This window comes from Cebus imitator, unplaced genomic scaffold (assembly GCF_001604975.1).
Source record: "Cebus imitator isolate Cc_AM_T3 unplaced genomic scaffold, Cebus_imitator-1.0 Scaffold237, whole genome shotgun sequence".
NCBI lineage: Eukaryota > Metazoa > Chordata > Mammalia > Primates > Cebidae > Cebus > Cebus imitator.
Window position 1 is genome coordinate 2,603,971 of NW_016107552.1, and position 17,088 is coordinate 2,621,058.

Genomic DNA, 17,088 nt, shown 5'->3' on the forward strand with positions numbered 1-17,088 from the left:
AACTTAGAATGTTTTTACCTACTTCTTTAAAAACATTTCCATTGTTGGTTGGTAGAATAAGCCAAGGACTTAGTTTAACATACAACAGGAAAAACAAAATAGTATTGTCCTCCTGTGTGCACATAAACTAAAGCTTTACTTTCTGCCAGCTACTTAAACGGAGCTGCAAAAACAGAGCGACAGGAGGAAAGGTATTTGGCTTTTGGCTAATCCTCGATCACTGTGTCCTCGGCTGGATGCAACTTACCTTCATTAGCCTGAAACTATTACATAAAAAGCAAATGAAGCATAGCTCAGATTAGAGCAAAAAATAAGAGGCAAAAATAAGGAAATACTTTGCCTAACAAGTTCACTTCATCATTGCAATTCCTCCAGGTTTTAAAGAGTAAAAAATAGTGACCTCACACCTGCTTAGTAGATATCTGTGAAATGTGTTTACTTTGTTTCTATATTTGAACCACTGCAAAGTGCTGAATGTTGATTAACTTTTTAGTGCATATAACACCCAGGAAAGGCAAACTATCCCAATTTGCCATCACAATAATGTTTCAAAAATTAGTAGAAAGAATTGTATTGCTTTTTTATAAAATGTGAGTTAAGAGCTTTTGAAAATGTTAAATGTAAGTGATTTCTATGAGAAATTATGAAACTAAATCTCCTAAAAATTAGAAAGGTGAAAAGAGAAATGTGAAAATTTTCTTGCAAGAAATAATACTTGTCCTCAGTTTTTCCAAGGAGGTTAAGATACTAGGAAGGAGAGAAGATTGCATAACTGCTAAAACTTCCTCCCAATATTGACTAATTCTACAAAACATTTACTGAGTACCTACTAAGAGCCACTGTATTATTCACTGAGGACATAATTGTGAAAAGAGTGTTTTTCCAATAAGGGCCTTATGGATAACAAAGAAATAAACAAATATAATTTATGATAAGCAATATAAAGGAATGAAACATTCTGCTGAGATAATGATAAAAAGAGGAAGATGTATTTCAGATAGAACGGTCAGTAAGGCCTTTCTGAGTTGTGAGATTAACAAAATACCATGCATGTCAGATTAGGAAAAGCCGGAATATGTAATCTCACCCCTCTTCCACATTGTACTGGAGGTCTTAGCTAATGCAATAAAGTAAGAAAAGGAAATAAAGATTATTCAAATTGAAAAGGAAGAATTAAAACTGATTCTATGCAGTCTGGTTAGCTGCCTGGCAAGTCCTATCTAAAAGTAACTACTAGAATATGTAAGTAAAGTTAGCAAGGCCACGGGACATAAGGTTATTAGATAAGAATCAGTGAAATTCCTATAAACTCATAGCACACAATTTTAAAATGGAATTTTAAAAACAAGTCAATTTGTAATAACAAAGAACTATCAATACATAAGAATAAATAAGTGACATAAAGACCAGTATGCTAAAAACTATAAAATGTTACTGAGAGAAATTAAAGAAGATCTAAATAGATGGAAATATATACTCAGTTCATGGACTGGAAGATTTAATATTGTTTAGATGTTAATTCTCCCCAAATTAATTTGTAGATTCAGTGCAGTTATAATCATAACTCCAACAGGCCTTTTTAAAGAAACAGACAAGCTGATTCTAAAATATATATGGAAATGCAAAAAACCTAGAATACCCAAAACATCTTAAGAAAGAACAAAGTTCAAGGCATTAACACTATCCAATTTCAAGACTCATGACATAGCCATACTAATCTTAATTAATACATTAGATTGATTAATATGGCTATATGATGTAGTGGCATTAGATTAAATCACTAGAACAGAAACACAGGGTCCAGGAATATGCCCACATTTATACAGCCAATTTAAGTCTTTTCAACAAATGATGCTGAGAAAGCTGATATCCATATGGGGAAAAAGATGAAAGGAATTGTTACCTCACATCTTATAAAGAATTAAATTAAGGATTATCATAGAACTAAATGTGAAGGCTAAAATTATAATGCTTCTTGAATATAAATAGAGTATCTTCGCAGAAAATCTTTATGCAAAAGATTTCTTAGGCAGGGTAAAGAAAGAAATGATAAATTCTACTTTATCAAAATGTAGAACTTCTGTTCATCAAAAGACACCGTCAAGGAAACAGACCAGCCACAGACTGGGATAAAATATTATAAAACCCAAGTTAGAAAAAAATGCCTTACAAATTTGCATCCAAAGAAACAAACAAACAAAATTCTTACAAATCAATTTCAAAAGAACAACTCAACAAAAGAACTCAATGAAGATTTGAACATATCACAGCATGTGAACACTTCACAAAGAAAGGAATATAAACAGCCAGTAAGTCCATGAAAGGGACGCAGCATCATTGGTCATCACATAAATGTAAATTAAACCGCTCTAAGATACCCCTTCTCAACTACTAGAATGGCTAAGTTAAAAGACTGACAACTCCAAATGTCAGCAGGGAGACAAGGCAGCCAGAAGTCGAATGAGCTGCTGAGGAGGACGGACAACGCCTTGGGTCCCACATGCCTCTGAACCAACAGGCTGAGAAGGGAGATCTTGTCCTGGCTGGAATGACTGATCTTGACTGTCAAGGGGATCCAGACTGTAGAGGTCAGGAAGAGCATGTCTGGAATACAGGAGATTTCCTAGGGTATTCCCCACTATTACTATGGCCTGTGATTTCCTAGGGTATTCCCCACTATTATAATGGCCTGTCAAAGGAAAACTATAACCCAATTCAGGCAGGGCTATGAATGGCCCAGACCTTTCAGGAGTAGTGATTTGGGTCATCTCAACAGGTGAAGAACCATGACCTTCTGAAGTGCTTGCTGATGGTAAAGGGAACATGCAATGTAAAGGGAAGAAGGTAGTGAAGAATACCAGCGACAACCATGTGACCAGTTACAGAAATGAGGACTGCAACTGTCATGAGTGCTCCATCCTGAGAGAGAGAGAGAGAGAGAGAGAGAGAGAGCGCGAGCATGTGTGTGTGTGTGTGTGTAAGCAAATATCTTTGTTTTCTTCCCTCCTTCTTGTCCCTTTATCATGTAACAGAAGATATACTGACTTCCTAGTGTAGTACTTAAATACCGTTAACTTTACATGATAGTATTTAAGTTGCAAGACATCAAAGAAAAGAGCAAACATCATCCAAGGACTTTGCATCCTCTTCAGAGAAAAGAGTCAATGCACTTTCCGTTGTACGCAGACTAGGTGGAAGTATCGTGTCAGGTGGAAGTCTGACCTTGTTACTGTCTTTATTTGGAGATTAATCATGGTGTAAGGAGATGTGTATGAGCACCAAGATGACAAGGGGTGGAAGTGTAATGGTTCATTTCATCTTGGAGAGTGCTCCGGAATGAAATTAACATTTAGATCAGTAAACTGTGAGTAAGCAGATTGCTCCCCATAACGTGGGTGGGCTGCAGCCAATCAGCAGAAAGCCTGAATAGAACAAAAAGATCAGACTCCGCAGGGAAGGAAAAATTTCCCAGCAGACTGCCTCCAGACTTCACCTGCACCATCAGCTATCCGGAGTCTCAAGCCTGCCAGCTCACACTGCAGATTTGGGCTTGTCTGTCTCCATAATCACAGAAGCCAATTCCTTACAATAAGTGTCTTTCTGTCTATATACATCCTATTACTTCTGTATCACTGGAGAATGCTGAGTTAAATAGATTTTGAGCATGGTAAAGAATGTACAGGCACTTAGGGAAATAGTTTGAAAGTTTCTTATCAAGTTAAACACACACTTATACAATGCAGTGATTCCTCTATTAGATACTTATCCAATGAAAACATGTATATACAAAAAGACCCGTAAAGGGAATCTTCATAGCAGCTTTATTCATAACTTATCTGAAACAATTCAAAGACCATCAACGGGAGGATAAGCAGACTGTGATATTTTCACATAATGAAATGCTATTCAGCAATAATAAAAAAAAAATTACTGATATATCCAGCATTGTACCTGTATTAGTCAGGGTTCTCCAGAGAAACAGAATCAGTAAGATACATATAAGCAAGTAAGAGATTTATTATAGGAATTGGTTCACATGATTATGGAGGCCGGGAAGTCCCATGCTATGCTGTCTGCAAGCTGGAGACACAGGTGGTGTAACTCAGTACAAGCTCAACGCCCTGAGAACCAAAAGAACCCATGGTGTAACTCCCAGGCCAAGGCCAAAGGTTGGAGAACCAGGAAAAGGCTGCTGGTGTCAATCCTGCAGTCCCTAGGCCTGAGAAACTGGAGCTCTAATGTCCAAGGGCAGGAGAAGATGGATGCCCAAGCTCCAAAAGAGAGAAAGGATGTGCCCTTTCTCCACCTTTCTGTTCTATTCCTACAGGACCTCAATGGATGGAGCAATAGTCACCCATATCCCTGATGGTAGACCTTTTTACCCTGATTCAAATGCTAGTCTCTTCTAGAAACATCCTCACAGACACATCCAGCAATAACGTTTTACCAGCTATCTGGGTAACACATTTAACTTATTCAAGTTGACAACCAAACGTTACCATCACTGTCAATGAATGTCAGACATTACATTGGTCAAAAAGTATATGCTGTGTAATTCTATATACATAAATTCTTGAGCAGGCAAAACTGACCTATGGTTTTAAAAAAATCAGAAAAATGCATGCTTCTACGGACATGAAATTGACTGGGAAGAGGCATGAAGGAACTTTTAAAGAAATGGACACATTCTGACTTTTGATAGAGGTAGGGGTTATGCGGGTCAATACATTTATCAGAATTAAATTATGTACAGTACTATAAGTAAATTTGCCTTTAAAAGGAACTGGAAACAAATATTAACTCTAGCTAGTAGGTTTGCTTTCACAGCAGTATGAGTTAGCAGTTTGGAAACTATTTGCAGTATATTCTAGGCTTACACAAACGAGTAAACACACTGAGGATAATAAGAGCCATTTTGGATAAGAGAGCTAAAACATGGAAAGAGAATGTACACTGTAGTTTTGAATTGGAATGGGAGTACCTACTTGAACTCATTGTTTTTGGTAGGTAGATATGTGAACACATACACATATACACAAACATTTCCTTGCTCTGTTTATAAAGGTCTAGAGCAATGACACACCAACAGCCATGAGCACAGCTAGTGTCCAAATTTAGGCTGCTAAGCACCATTCTCCATTAAAAGCAACTAAGGCTCCTTAGAGAAGAGGCTGATTGATTCTAGGGCAAGGACAATGAATAAATAACAACATGAGCTTTAAACATCTAGAAAGTAAGCAAGCGCTCGTAGGATGATGGAACTATATGAACAGGACACAGAACCCAGCTTGAAAGTGCTCCTACTAGCCAAAACTGGGAACATTTGAACATCAAAAGAAACAAGAGTAATAGTTCATAACCCATTGGATAAATTCAGGATCCATGAGTACATACTGACATAAATAAGCAAATAAATAGGGAGAAGAAAAAGTGCTTTCTCATAGCCAAACGACAATCAGAAACTACGGAATGAATGATGAAATCAGAATGGGTGTCAAAACTAGTGGGTAAGCCTGAATAGGAACAGAATATTTATGTAGTATCAAAAGTAACTCCCCCAAGTTACTTATTCACAAAGGGAAAACTCTCAACTTCCAGTGGAGGATGCTAGCAAACACCCACTTTAAGCAAATGGTCAAAATTAACAATCACCAGACCTGGGACAATCGAACATTGTGATGCTTTGTGAACAACACAACATCTCACCTACGGTCTCCCTGACAAAAGTGCCTAAGATGAATCCTAATTGTTATGAACCACTAAACAAAACAAAAGGAAGGAATGTTTTACAAAATAGTTGGCCTGTATGCTTTATAAATGCTAAGGTCAAGAAAGTAAAAGAAAGCTGAGGGATTTGTCCAGATTAAAGGACACTAAAGGTATGACAAGGAAATGCAGGCACGATCCCAGAGTCAATCCTGGACCAGGAAAAATCATAGCAAAAAAGAGCAGTTTGGGAACAACTGTTGAAATATAAATATGAACTTGGAATTGGATAGAAGTAGTACATCTGCGCTCGATTTCCTGATTTTGAACATTGTACTGTGGTTCTCTAAGAGAATAACCTTGTTCTTAAGAAATACAGGCTGAAACATATAATGATCAAGAGATGTGATGTCTCTAAATTACTCCCCCCAAAAATCATAAAAAGAAAGAATAATGAAACAAATGAGGCAAAATGTATACAAATAATGAAAATGTTTAAAGCAGCGGTGTCCCATCTTTTAGCTTCCCTAGGCCACATTATAAGAAGAATTGTCTTGGGCCACATGTTAAAACGACAACAACAAAACAAAACACACACACACACACACACACACACACACAAAACATGGTCCTGGGCCACAAGTTGGACAAGCTTGGTTTAAAGGGTATATGGAATTCCTCACACTGTTCTTATGACTTTTCTGAGTTTGAAGTTATTTCAAATTATAATTTTAAAATGCACATCAAAATACAAAGTTATAAGAAAAGTGGCAAAATCGCAAAACTCATTTGTGACTAAAATTATTGGGAAAAAGTCTAGAGAAAAATAACTGAAATTTGGCTTTTAACAATTAGAAATTTTATGTGACTTAGAAATGATTGCTGTCAATTCGGCTTTTTAAATATTTATTCCTTTTATAATTAGTAATTTTCAACCCATTTAAAAACTACATATAGACTTTTGCACTGGAAGAAAATTTATAGCACTTTAAATCCTTCAACAAACACAATATAATGGAAATGCTAATATAATTTAACTAGAACAATGTTAATAAGCCTCCTTATAATTAAACTTAATTCTGAGAGGAAACATAAAGGTGTTTCAGTGGAGCAAATCAGTTACATGTTCCAAGAGTTTTCTAGAATATTTTATCCTAACAATTTGAAGATTATAATTTTCAGGTATTTTATTTCTCTATAGTCTTCTGAGTAAAACACCCTAAGCAAGCACACTAACTCCCATATAATTGGAAATTCCCTACATCTTATCATCCAGTATCACAACACACATCATTAGACAGCTCCACTGACCATACTAGAATTATCTCTAAACCAGGATCTCTGAACGAGCATTACACGTTAGAACTTGTGTCTTAACTTTCCATGTGAACAAATTAACAAAATAGGTGTTAGGTTTCTCTAATATTAGCACATTTTTCCAGTTTAAAAGAAAAACCCCTTGGATTAATCTCCAGAAGTTTTTCAACTCTAAGATCCTATAACTCTAAATAAAACTAATCAAATTATAAAGTCATGAATTGAATGGTGAAAAACACAAACATAACTAATAATCAGGAAATCAAAGAGAAGAAAATGAAATGGACAAAAACCAGCTGGTTAGTGAAAGACCTTAAAAGCCAGGGACAAACACCTGGAGAGTAATATGAAGGTCTAAGAACAAAAATTAAATTATCCAAAGAGCAGATAGATCATCAACACTCACCATAATCATGCTGTATGGAAGGATAAGAGCCCTAATAATCAAATAATCAAATTATTTTAATGCACTTTCTTATAAAGTTTCAAGTCCAACCAACCAAAAGCATTAAAATAAAACATGAAAAACCAACTATTTAAAATATTACCTTGAAATACACAATCAACCATTTTGCCAAGAGACAATGGATTCAAAAGAGCCCTAAATTATAATTTGCTTGAGAAATAAATTAGTTAAATAGAGTTATTCATATATTTGGTGCACATTCCCTATTGATATTTTTATTTATTAGTACTGAACAATGGGAAAATTAAACTTAAGCAACAGAATAATTAATAATAACACACAAAAAAAAACCAACACTTAGGAACAAATCTAACCAGATACATGCGTGATTTGTATGCTAAAAACTACAAAATGCTAATGAACAAAATCGGAGGTGATCCAAATAAATTAAGAGAAATATCATGTTCATGGACTGGATTGGAAGACTTAATATTGTTAAGATGGCCATTCTTCCCAAATCGATGTATAGACTTAGCATGATCCGAGTCAAAAATCCACCAGAAATTTTTGTAAAAAAAAAAAAAAAAAAATCAATAAACTGATTATAAAATTTATATTAAAAATGCAAAAGAACTAGAATAATAAACTTTTTGAAAATAACAAAAAGGATTCACACTATCTGGTTTCAAGATATATTACAGGCTGGGCGCTGTAGCTCACACTTGTAACCTAGCACTTTGGGAGGCCGAGGCAGGTCGATCACTTGAGGTCAGGAGTTCGAAGCCAGCCTGGCCAATATGGTGAAACCCTGTCTTTACTAAAAATAGAAAAAAGGTTAGCCAGGAGTGGTGGCAGACACCTGTAATCCCAGCCACTGGGAAGGCTGAGGCGGGAGAATTGCTTGAACCTGGGAGGCAGAGGTTGCAGTGAGCCAAGATCATGCCACTACACTCCAGCCTGGGCAACAAAGCGAGAATCTGTCACAAAATAAATAAATAAATAAATAAATAAACACATAGATCAATGAAACAGAGTATAGTCCAGAAATAGATCAACATATACCTAAGCAACTGATTTTTCACCAAGGTGCAAGGATGATTCAATGAGGAGAAGAAAGCCTTTTCAACAAATGGTGCTGGAATGACTGAACCTCTCTGTGGTTCTGAACCTTTCTGTGGTTACACAACATTCTTTACTAATGAAAATAAGGGAAATTGTAGTTGACAAATAAAAAAGCAAACTCATAAAGAAAGAAAAAAAGCATACAGATATAAAACCTGAAAACTCCTGTAAGATGTCATCCATACTGGCTGGGGATTATTAACTTACATTCCCAATGAACAATTCTCTGCTTTTTTGCTTCCAAGTTCCAATAGGAGCAAAAAAACATAAATCAAAGTGAGTAGTCAGTTAACAATAATCATCTATTCTACAGAAGCCTTAAATATATTTTTATTTAACTCTACTTTTCAAAGTGGAACTTTTACTTCTTGGCTTAAAACTTGACAGGAGAAGAAAATAATAAATGAAATGTCATTTGGTAATATTGTAAATAGGTGGATCTTCTTCTAAAACCCAAGTCCTCAATCCTGCCCCCAAATTAAATTCAACATACATGTGTTCTTCCAAAATATCAACAAAATATTCCTAGATTAATTAATGGGATCATTCATAGATAATGCAGAGATTCTGAGCCGTGAATATTAAGAGTCCAATAGACAAAAGCACAAATTGAAATGAATGTGGCCAAAGAAAAATTCATGGAATGTTCTAAGCAATTGGCTCTTAACTCAGAAAGGAACAGCGCGAACTGGGACTGGGAGAGAAATGTAAGAATGTAGTGGCGAGAAAATTCTATCAACTCCTTCCAGTGGTTGGATTGCTTTCAGCCTTTTAAAACCATTATATAATGACAGAAAAGTAAAAATTTCTGACTTTGCCACCAGGCTAATACTCCTCTCCAGACTGCAGTCATTTCTGTCATTCATCACAGTTCTCTGCACAGCATACAGTAAACAAACTGACTGTTAAAGTAAGAGAGATTTAAAATAATTTAAAATGAAATCGAAATATTATTCAAATAAGACATATGACTTAAACATTTTCCAGAGACTTCTCTAAGAACGAATATTACAACTGGTATTACGGAAATCAGGGTCTGAGTATACAGCACAAATTATCCATCCACCTCTCAGGACAAAATGGGGGCGGGGAGGTTGTAAATATGCTCAGTCTAACCATAATGTTAACAAGGAAGAAACAGAATAAGAGCCAACTAATCGATACACATGAGTTTGCTTTGTGATAATTCATCTGGCTATGAACTCATGATTTCAGCACTTTTCTATATGTATGTTTTATTAAATCAATAAAAGTTTATTGAACACAAGAGAATCAGCCAGTATTTATGGCATGATGCTATACTGTAAAACGAAGGCATCCTCAATGCAGTTGTCATCTAATTGGAGAGCCTGAGAGCTACACACAAAATGATGGCACTTACTTGTCTTGTATTAAGTGCCAAATTCACGTGGTAGAGGAGAAATGCTAAAACATGTTGCTTCCTTAGATGACGGCACCGGCATCCTCACTAAGCTCCCAGCCACCTGCCATCCTTCCTTCCAATGCATCCTTCATGCTACTCACATCAGATCTGGATCTGATCACGACACTTCCTTGCTTTGAAACTTTCCATGGGTGTTACAGAGGATGTTGGATGAGACACTCATGCTATTGCAATGCACACCACGCTCTGTCCCTTACCTCTACCATGCAAATGCACTGGCACGGACCCGACCTGCCCACCAACCCGCCAGGTATCCCTTACGACTTACAGTCCCTTTGCACATAGTTGGGAGAAAAGACGTCTAAGTCATCATTGACTTCTTAACCGCCCTGGCCCACAGGTGACATACCCCACTTTTCTGAAAAGATGGCAGAAACTACTCACAGTGGTTGGCTGGGGGGTGATGGTGGCTCCAGAGGGTTCCAGCACCCACAGCTCCACGTACCGTATTAACCTATTTACCGTAAATCCCACCTCTGTATCTTCACATGGACTCCTCCATCTCAGCACCCACCCTCTGTTCACCAATCCCCTAGCAATTCTCTGCCATCCACTCGTCTACCCCCTTTCCCACAAGCCTCTTTTCCTCCAGGCTTGACCTGGTGAACGCCCACTACACCTTTAGGACTTCAAGCAAGCACTACAGAAAGCAGTAAACTTAGAAAGGCCGCTCCCCCAGGTGAGGCAGAGTTGCCCCTTCTATGCTCCCATAGCACTGGGGTTTTTTTTCAGAGCATGATCCAATTTTATTACAATTATTTTTTTTTATTTTATGAATGAATAATATGGTTCAAAATTGTTAAAATATATTTTAAAAGTTTTCCTCTCTTTCCTGCCCTTTGTTTGCCCAGTCATGTACCACCACCATCACCCCCAAGGCACCTGCTGTTACTATTTTCTTCCATCTTTTCAAGGAAGTGGGGGATGTCACCACTGGGCCATGGTTGTGAAGAAATCAATGTGACAGCTCTCTGCAAGGGACTCCAAATCCTAAGGGACACCAGTGCCACAAGATGGAAGAGCTCAGTGTATGGAGAAAAGCCTCACGCTGATCTGTAACAACCTCTTACAAATGTTACGGGCTTGTGACAACCTGTGTGACAAGCACTGTGACCAAATGCGGAAGAACATTCCCTGTGTACACCCCTGACATTCTGGAGTTTCCTTGTTACGGGTGTTTGTGTTACCTTCGAATACAATATAAAAGCAAGTGCAAATATGAACTCTAATTTTCCACCGTACTTGATACGCACTGTCAACATCAGCCTTTTTTCCAAAACACTGTGCCTTGGAGATCTTTCTCTACCAGGCAGGGGGAGCTGCTTGATTCCCTTTCACAACCACACGGCAGTCCATCTTACAGCACAACGTAATTTACGTAGCTTGCTCTCCAACGATGAATATGTGGGTGGTGCCAAATATTTTGCTTTTACAAATCTGCTGCAATAAATCCCCCTCTACAGGCATTGTTTATCATGTATTCAGGAACACTTGCAGGATACCTTCCTCAGAGTAAAACTTGTAAGTTCATGGGGACGCCTTGTAATTTCAGTAGGCACGGCCTCATCAGCCTCTGCTGGAGCGGCACCTATTTATACTCCCACCAGCAACGGAGAAAGATGCCCAGTTTGAAACCCAATGCCACACCAAAAGTGGGTTCTTTAACTCTGGGCTTTTTATCAATTTGAAAGATAATAAAATAACATTTCAGAGCAACTTTGTGTTTCTCTTTATTTTTGAATAACACTGAAGATCTTTTCTTAGGTTTAAGTTCCATTTGTTTCCCCGTTTTAATGGCCTGTCTCTCAATAGCCTTTGCCCATTTTTACCCTGGGTGATGGGGCTTTTGATTAGAAGTTTCTAGGGCCTTTTTCGATATTGAGAAGTGCAAGTCAACACTGTTGCTCAAGGAATATTCCGGCTGCCCACCTCTCAGGTACTTGGTCGGGCCCACGTGAGGGATCCGTGTGCCAGCTCCTGGTTCCTTGTCCTTCCTGGCATGGATAGAAATACCCCTAGCACTCTCCTCTTAAATATGACACTGGCCTTTCAAATAGACAGCTTGCATCACGTTAAGGAAAGACATCTCTTCCAAGTTTAGTAAGTAGCGGCGGGTTCCTCATTTGTCTCGCTGACTAGGCTGTGGGCTACAAGAGGGAAGTGGTCCGTTTTTGTTTATTTTTCTCTGTAATCCCTAGCACAATGGCCAGTACTTAATCGGTTCAATGAATGCTGGATAAATTTACTTAAGGGAATATCAGCACGGTTGTGGCGCAGCCACAGATGGTTTCAGGAAGACGTTAAGTGCAAGCTAGACTTGGAGAGATTAATGAGCTACAGAGGGTCAGGGGAGAGAATGAACCAGCACTCAGAGGCAGGAAATGTAGCTTGAGGTAAGGAAAGAGTGCGACTTCAATTTAAGCAGAGCAAGTTCCCACAGGGAAGAGGTGGAAGGTATGCCTTATTACGTCAAGGAGGCTCAGGGAGGGGTGGCCTTCAGCCTCCAGGCTAAGGGATCCCGACTCAGGAATTCCGATACTCACTATTTATCAGTTACATAATACTCTGCTTGCTGAAAGCTTCGAATGCCAAAAGGCCTGCTGGGGAATCGTTTTTGGAAGCGGGCAACTGTTTCATAAAAAATAAAAACTCCACTCTTGAGTCCAGCTCTGAGGATTTTAGAGCAGAAATTCTTTCTCCCCAACACGGAGTCCCAGAGCGAGGCTGGAGGCCGGTGTTATGCATTTTTACCCCTTCTCCTTCCCCAGGGCACTCTGCAATATGATGCTTACCTGCCATGACACCTGTCCCCAGATGACCCTTGCATCCTCTTCCCTGTCCCTCACCTAAAATAGGTACTTGGTGTCAATACCCACATACTAACAGTGCCTGCCTACCTCCACCCCACTGAATATTTCAATTAGAATGTGAAGATGTTATCAAAAGCCTTCAAGACTCAAAAGACTAAACGGGTAATAGTGGAACACCAGGTGGTATGGGTGCCACTGCCAACCCACTGGGGGTGCAGGTTAGCCCTGACTGTGTACTGATCTTCACACCTGCAACCTGCTGCTATGCCGCCCCAACCAGCTTGTGGCTGAAGCTGCTTTTCATATTTACTCTGAAATCTAAAGCATACAAAATAACTACTTGCTAGAGCAATCAGGTGCTTTCTGTGATTATTTTGCCCAATTCCTTTTAACTTACAATCAACTGAATATAGTAATGTGTCAATTACATAACAGAGGTATTTTTTTTAAGTCATCTGGTAAGTTGTGAATACCTCTAGTGAGATTTCACTCTGAATGTTTTAAAGGGAGTAATACCCAGTGCCTTAATACCATCCCAGAAGTGGAGATATCTCCAGTGGAAATCAAGTTGGCTCAATCAGTGAACACTCCCCCCAACTCCCTGTGTACAAGGGAAGGGCACGTGGAAACAGCTGCTACTCCCTGATCCCTACTGTAAACAGCTGCCCAAAGGATCCCTCCGTTTCCAGATATTCATCCTATCACCCATTCCAACAGTGCACAGACATCTGCAAGTCCTCTGGTAAGACCGCTTGGAGGTGTGTGGAGTAAGACTTCACACTAAGAGAATCATCATCTAGTACACACTCTTTATGTCAAACGCTGCAAATAACAGTTTGATGCTAACGGCAGTTGAAATCATTGTGTGTGGAAACAGAAAGTCAACCAAAAAAGAAGAGTCAGTTCCTCAGATGTGCAAAATACTGAACGAGAAGCTTTAGAATCACAAAGAGAAAACAGCGTCAGAGATGAGCTTTGATCTCATGGATCAGTTGGGAAAATTAAAGAAGCACCTCATAGTACTACATTTTCCACAATAAGTGCCAAATGAATGCCACAGACAATGAGTAGAACAGGAACATCAGAAGAGATTATTCATAGTCAGAAATCAGGGTTTTAAGCTAATCCTTGAATGGCGAATCTTTGAGAAGAGCATTCAAAAGAAGGCCTTCCACAGAGGGAGGCAGGCTGTGTAAGCAGATGTGGGGTGCCAGAAGCATGATGCATGTCCACAATGAACGCTGAAATTCACAATGAATGCTGAAATTCACAATGAAAGCTGAAATTTAAAGATGAGGGAAAAAAGATGGAGGCAAGTTCTGGGTGACTGAGTGACAGTAACCAGCTAACTGCACCCTGCATGGGGGCTTAGGAAAGCTTCAGAATGCAATCACACTGTGATGAGACCAGGTTGTCAGACTGCCAGATAACAGAAAAAGGGCTGCAGATTGGAAGTGCCTGATCCTGACACCTGGCCAGAGGTTACGCTTCCAAGCAAAAATGAAGTTTAACAAAAGGGCGACTGAGTGCAGTGGCTCACACCTATAATCCCAGCACTTTGGGAGGCTGAGGTGGGCAGATCACGCGGTTCGGAGATCGAGACCAGCCTGACCAACATGGTGAAACCGTCTCTGCTAAAAATACAAAAATTAGCTGGGAGTGGTGGTAGGCATGGTAATCCCAGCTATTCTGGAGGCTGAGGCAGGAGAATTGCTTAAACCTGGGAGGCAGAGGTTGCAGTGAGCCGACATCGCACCACTGCACTCCAGCCTGGTGACAGAGGGAGACTCCATCTCAAAAAAAAAAAGGCGCGGGGGTGGTGGCTGGAGAAAGAAAAAATGGGATGGCCAGTTAGGAAGGTCCTGAACTATCTGGGTCAGGGTAATCATGGCATAACTGAGGTGGCTGTGGTGGAATTGGAAGATGATGGGGCAGAAGAGACAAGGACGGGAAGGCATCAGCGAGGCTTCAGAGCTTTGGATCCTGGGCAGCTTGGAGAACAGTGGTGCCATTAGAGTCAAGAGAAAGGAAGGAAAGGGCACCAGGCGTGTGTGCGCGTGTGTGTGTGCACGTGTGTGTGTGTGCACGCATACAGGTGTGTAGGTTTCTTAGTTTGCATTTTCCTGGTCAGGGAGGAGGTGACTGGTGAGGTACTGGATCAGATCGTTCATTATGAAATGAACCACGACACTGAAACGCGCTGGCTCGCTCAGGCTGCACCAAAGCTGTGGCATCAGGTAGGTGCAGAGGTTACTTGTGGGAAGGGACAGGTGCAAACAAGGATGCAGGAGACAGAGAGGAGCACAGCGAGCCAAAGGCAGGACCTGGCAAGGTCCTGGGAACTAGGAAAGGCTGATTCCATCACAGCCACTGCATCACTCTGTCTCATCATTTCATCTTTCTGCACATTAGCTAACTCCTCTCCTTCCATAGTTTTGAATAATTTTTAAAAATATGGCCGAGCACAGTGGCTTACATCCGTAATCCAGCCCTTTGGGAGGCTGAGGCAGGCAGATTGTTTTGAGCTCAGGAGTATGAGACCAGCCTGGACAACACGGAGAAACCCCGTCTCAAAAAATACAAAAATTAGCCATGTGTGGTGGTGCGCACCTGTGGTTCCAGCTACTCAGGAGGCTGAGGCTGGAGAATCACTTGAACCCGGGAGGCAAAGCTTGCTGTGAGCTGAGATCGCGCCACTGCACTCCAGCCTGGGTGACAGAGCAAGACCCAGTCTCAAAAGAACAAAAAGAAAGAAAATATGCTTTATAGAATGTATTTATTCCCTTAAATTATAGAAACTTTGTACACACTTACCTCAGACTATGGCACTGAGCTTCTCCTTGAGTCTTCTCTTCCCTCTCCCCACATTTACCAGCCAAGCCATTCAGTTCTGGCTCCAGAACACATCCCAGGCCACGCATCCTTGCATTTCTGCTGCTCTTACTCTTAGAAAAGCCACCTTTGGCGACTTCCTAAATGGGACAGGGGTCTCCAGATTCTTCTTCCTGTTTCTATGCTCCTACTCTGACCCCAGCAATTCATTCTTCATAAAGAGGCGAGAATGATCTTAAAACACACATCGATCTGGTCAGAACCCACCAGAGCTTCCCGTTATACTCAAAACACTGGCTCCTGTGCACCTCCCTATCTCCCCACCTCTCTCTCATCGGGTGCTGCCCATGTTGGCCTTCTGGCAGTTTCTGAAACACACCGAGCTCTCTCCTGTCCCGGCTGATGACGATCCTGCTCCCCCGATGACATCCTCAAAGAAACGTCTCCTAAATAATTAGCCTAAGTAAGCGCTACTCGGTCTCCTTCCTTTCCCAGCTCTTCATGATCCCACTGCACAGCAGGTGCTAGGACCTGGCTGACACCCTCACCCACTGAGTGGGCTGATCCCTGCATCCTGCCCAAGGTCAGTGGGATGGGTGGCCGCTGGGATGGGTGGTCGCATTCCAGAGCCTGCTGCACCCCACAAGCTGTGTGGTTCTACCAGCTCACTTCCTGCCAGTGTTCCTTAGTTTCCTCATCAGGCAAATGAAGGGGCTGGACTGCATAAATTCTGGAGTTTCACTCAGGCCTAACATTCTGTGGTTTCATGAATTCAAGTGGGGTCAGTTTTGGTTTCCCTTGCTGCTGGTGATCTTACTGCTATTTTGACAAAGAGAGAATTCAAAAAAAAAAAAAAAAAAAAGGCAAAGGATGTCAACAGGACACAATTGGAAAAACTGGTTATTTTACCAAGGCCTTAACTGAAACAGTGTGTTTCCCTTTAAGGAATCAAGCTTAACATGCAGAGCCAATAAAAGCCCCTTGGGGAGAACTGGCCTCATACCTTGTCTACACAGTCCTTGCACAGGGTTCCTAACCTGTGATCAGTAAAGACAGTCACTTTTCTAACAGGTCTGGGAGCTCCGAGTTTATCTTGGGATCTCAAGAGGAGAGGATCACCCAATTCACAAACCCATGGCTGGGCTTGACTTTAAAGGTCTTATCTAAGATTCCCTGTGGGCTGGGCGAGGTGGCTCACATCTGTAATCCCAGCACTTTGGGAGGCCGAGGCAGGCAGATCGCCTGAGGTCAGCAGTTCGAGACCAGCCTGACCAACATGGAGAAACCCCGTCTCTACTAAAAATATAAAACATTAGCTGGGCGTGGGGGAGCACACCTGTAATCCCAGCTACTCAGGAGGCTGAGGCAGGAGAATCGCTTGAACCTGGGAGGCGGAGGTTGCAGTAAGCCGAGATCATGCCATTGCACTCCAGCCTGGGCAACAAGAGTGA

At 40.5% G+C, this 17,088-nt stretch overlaps 1 protein-coding gene and 1 long non-coding RNA gene across 3 annotated transcripts in view; both read right to left on the reverse strand.

Annotated features, from left to right (window-relative positions):
* The window catches only part of GRK3 (G protein-coupled receptor kinase 3), a 155,269-nt gene that overhangs the window by 82,868 nt on the left and 55,313 nt on the right, over positions 1-17,088 (reverse strand). The window lies entirely within an intron of this gene.
* Positions 950-17,088, reverse strand: part of LOC119466875 — an 18,666-nt gene continuing 2,527 nt past the window's right edge. Inside the window, exons 2-4 of the long non-coding RNA XR_005195381.1 lie at positions 15,789-15,794; positions 9,933-9,936; positions 950-961 (exon numbers count right to left, since the gene is read on the reverse strand). This is a non-coding gene — a long non-coding RNA (uncharacterized LOC119466875). The remainder of the gene's footprint in view (positions 962-9,932; positions 9,937-15,788; positions 15,795-17,088) is intronic.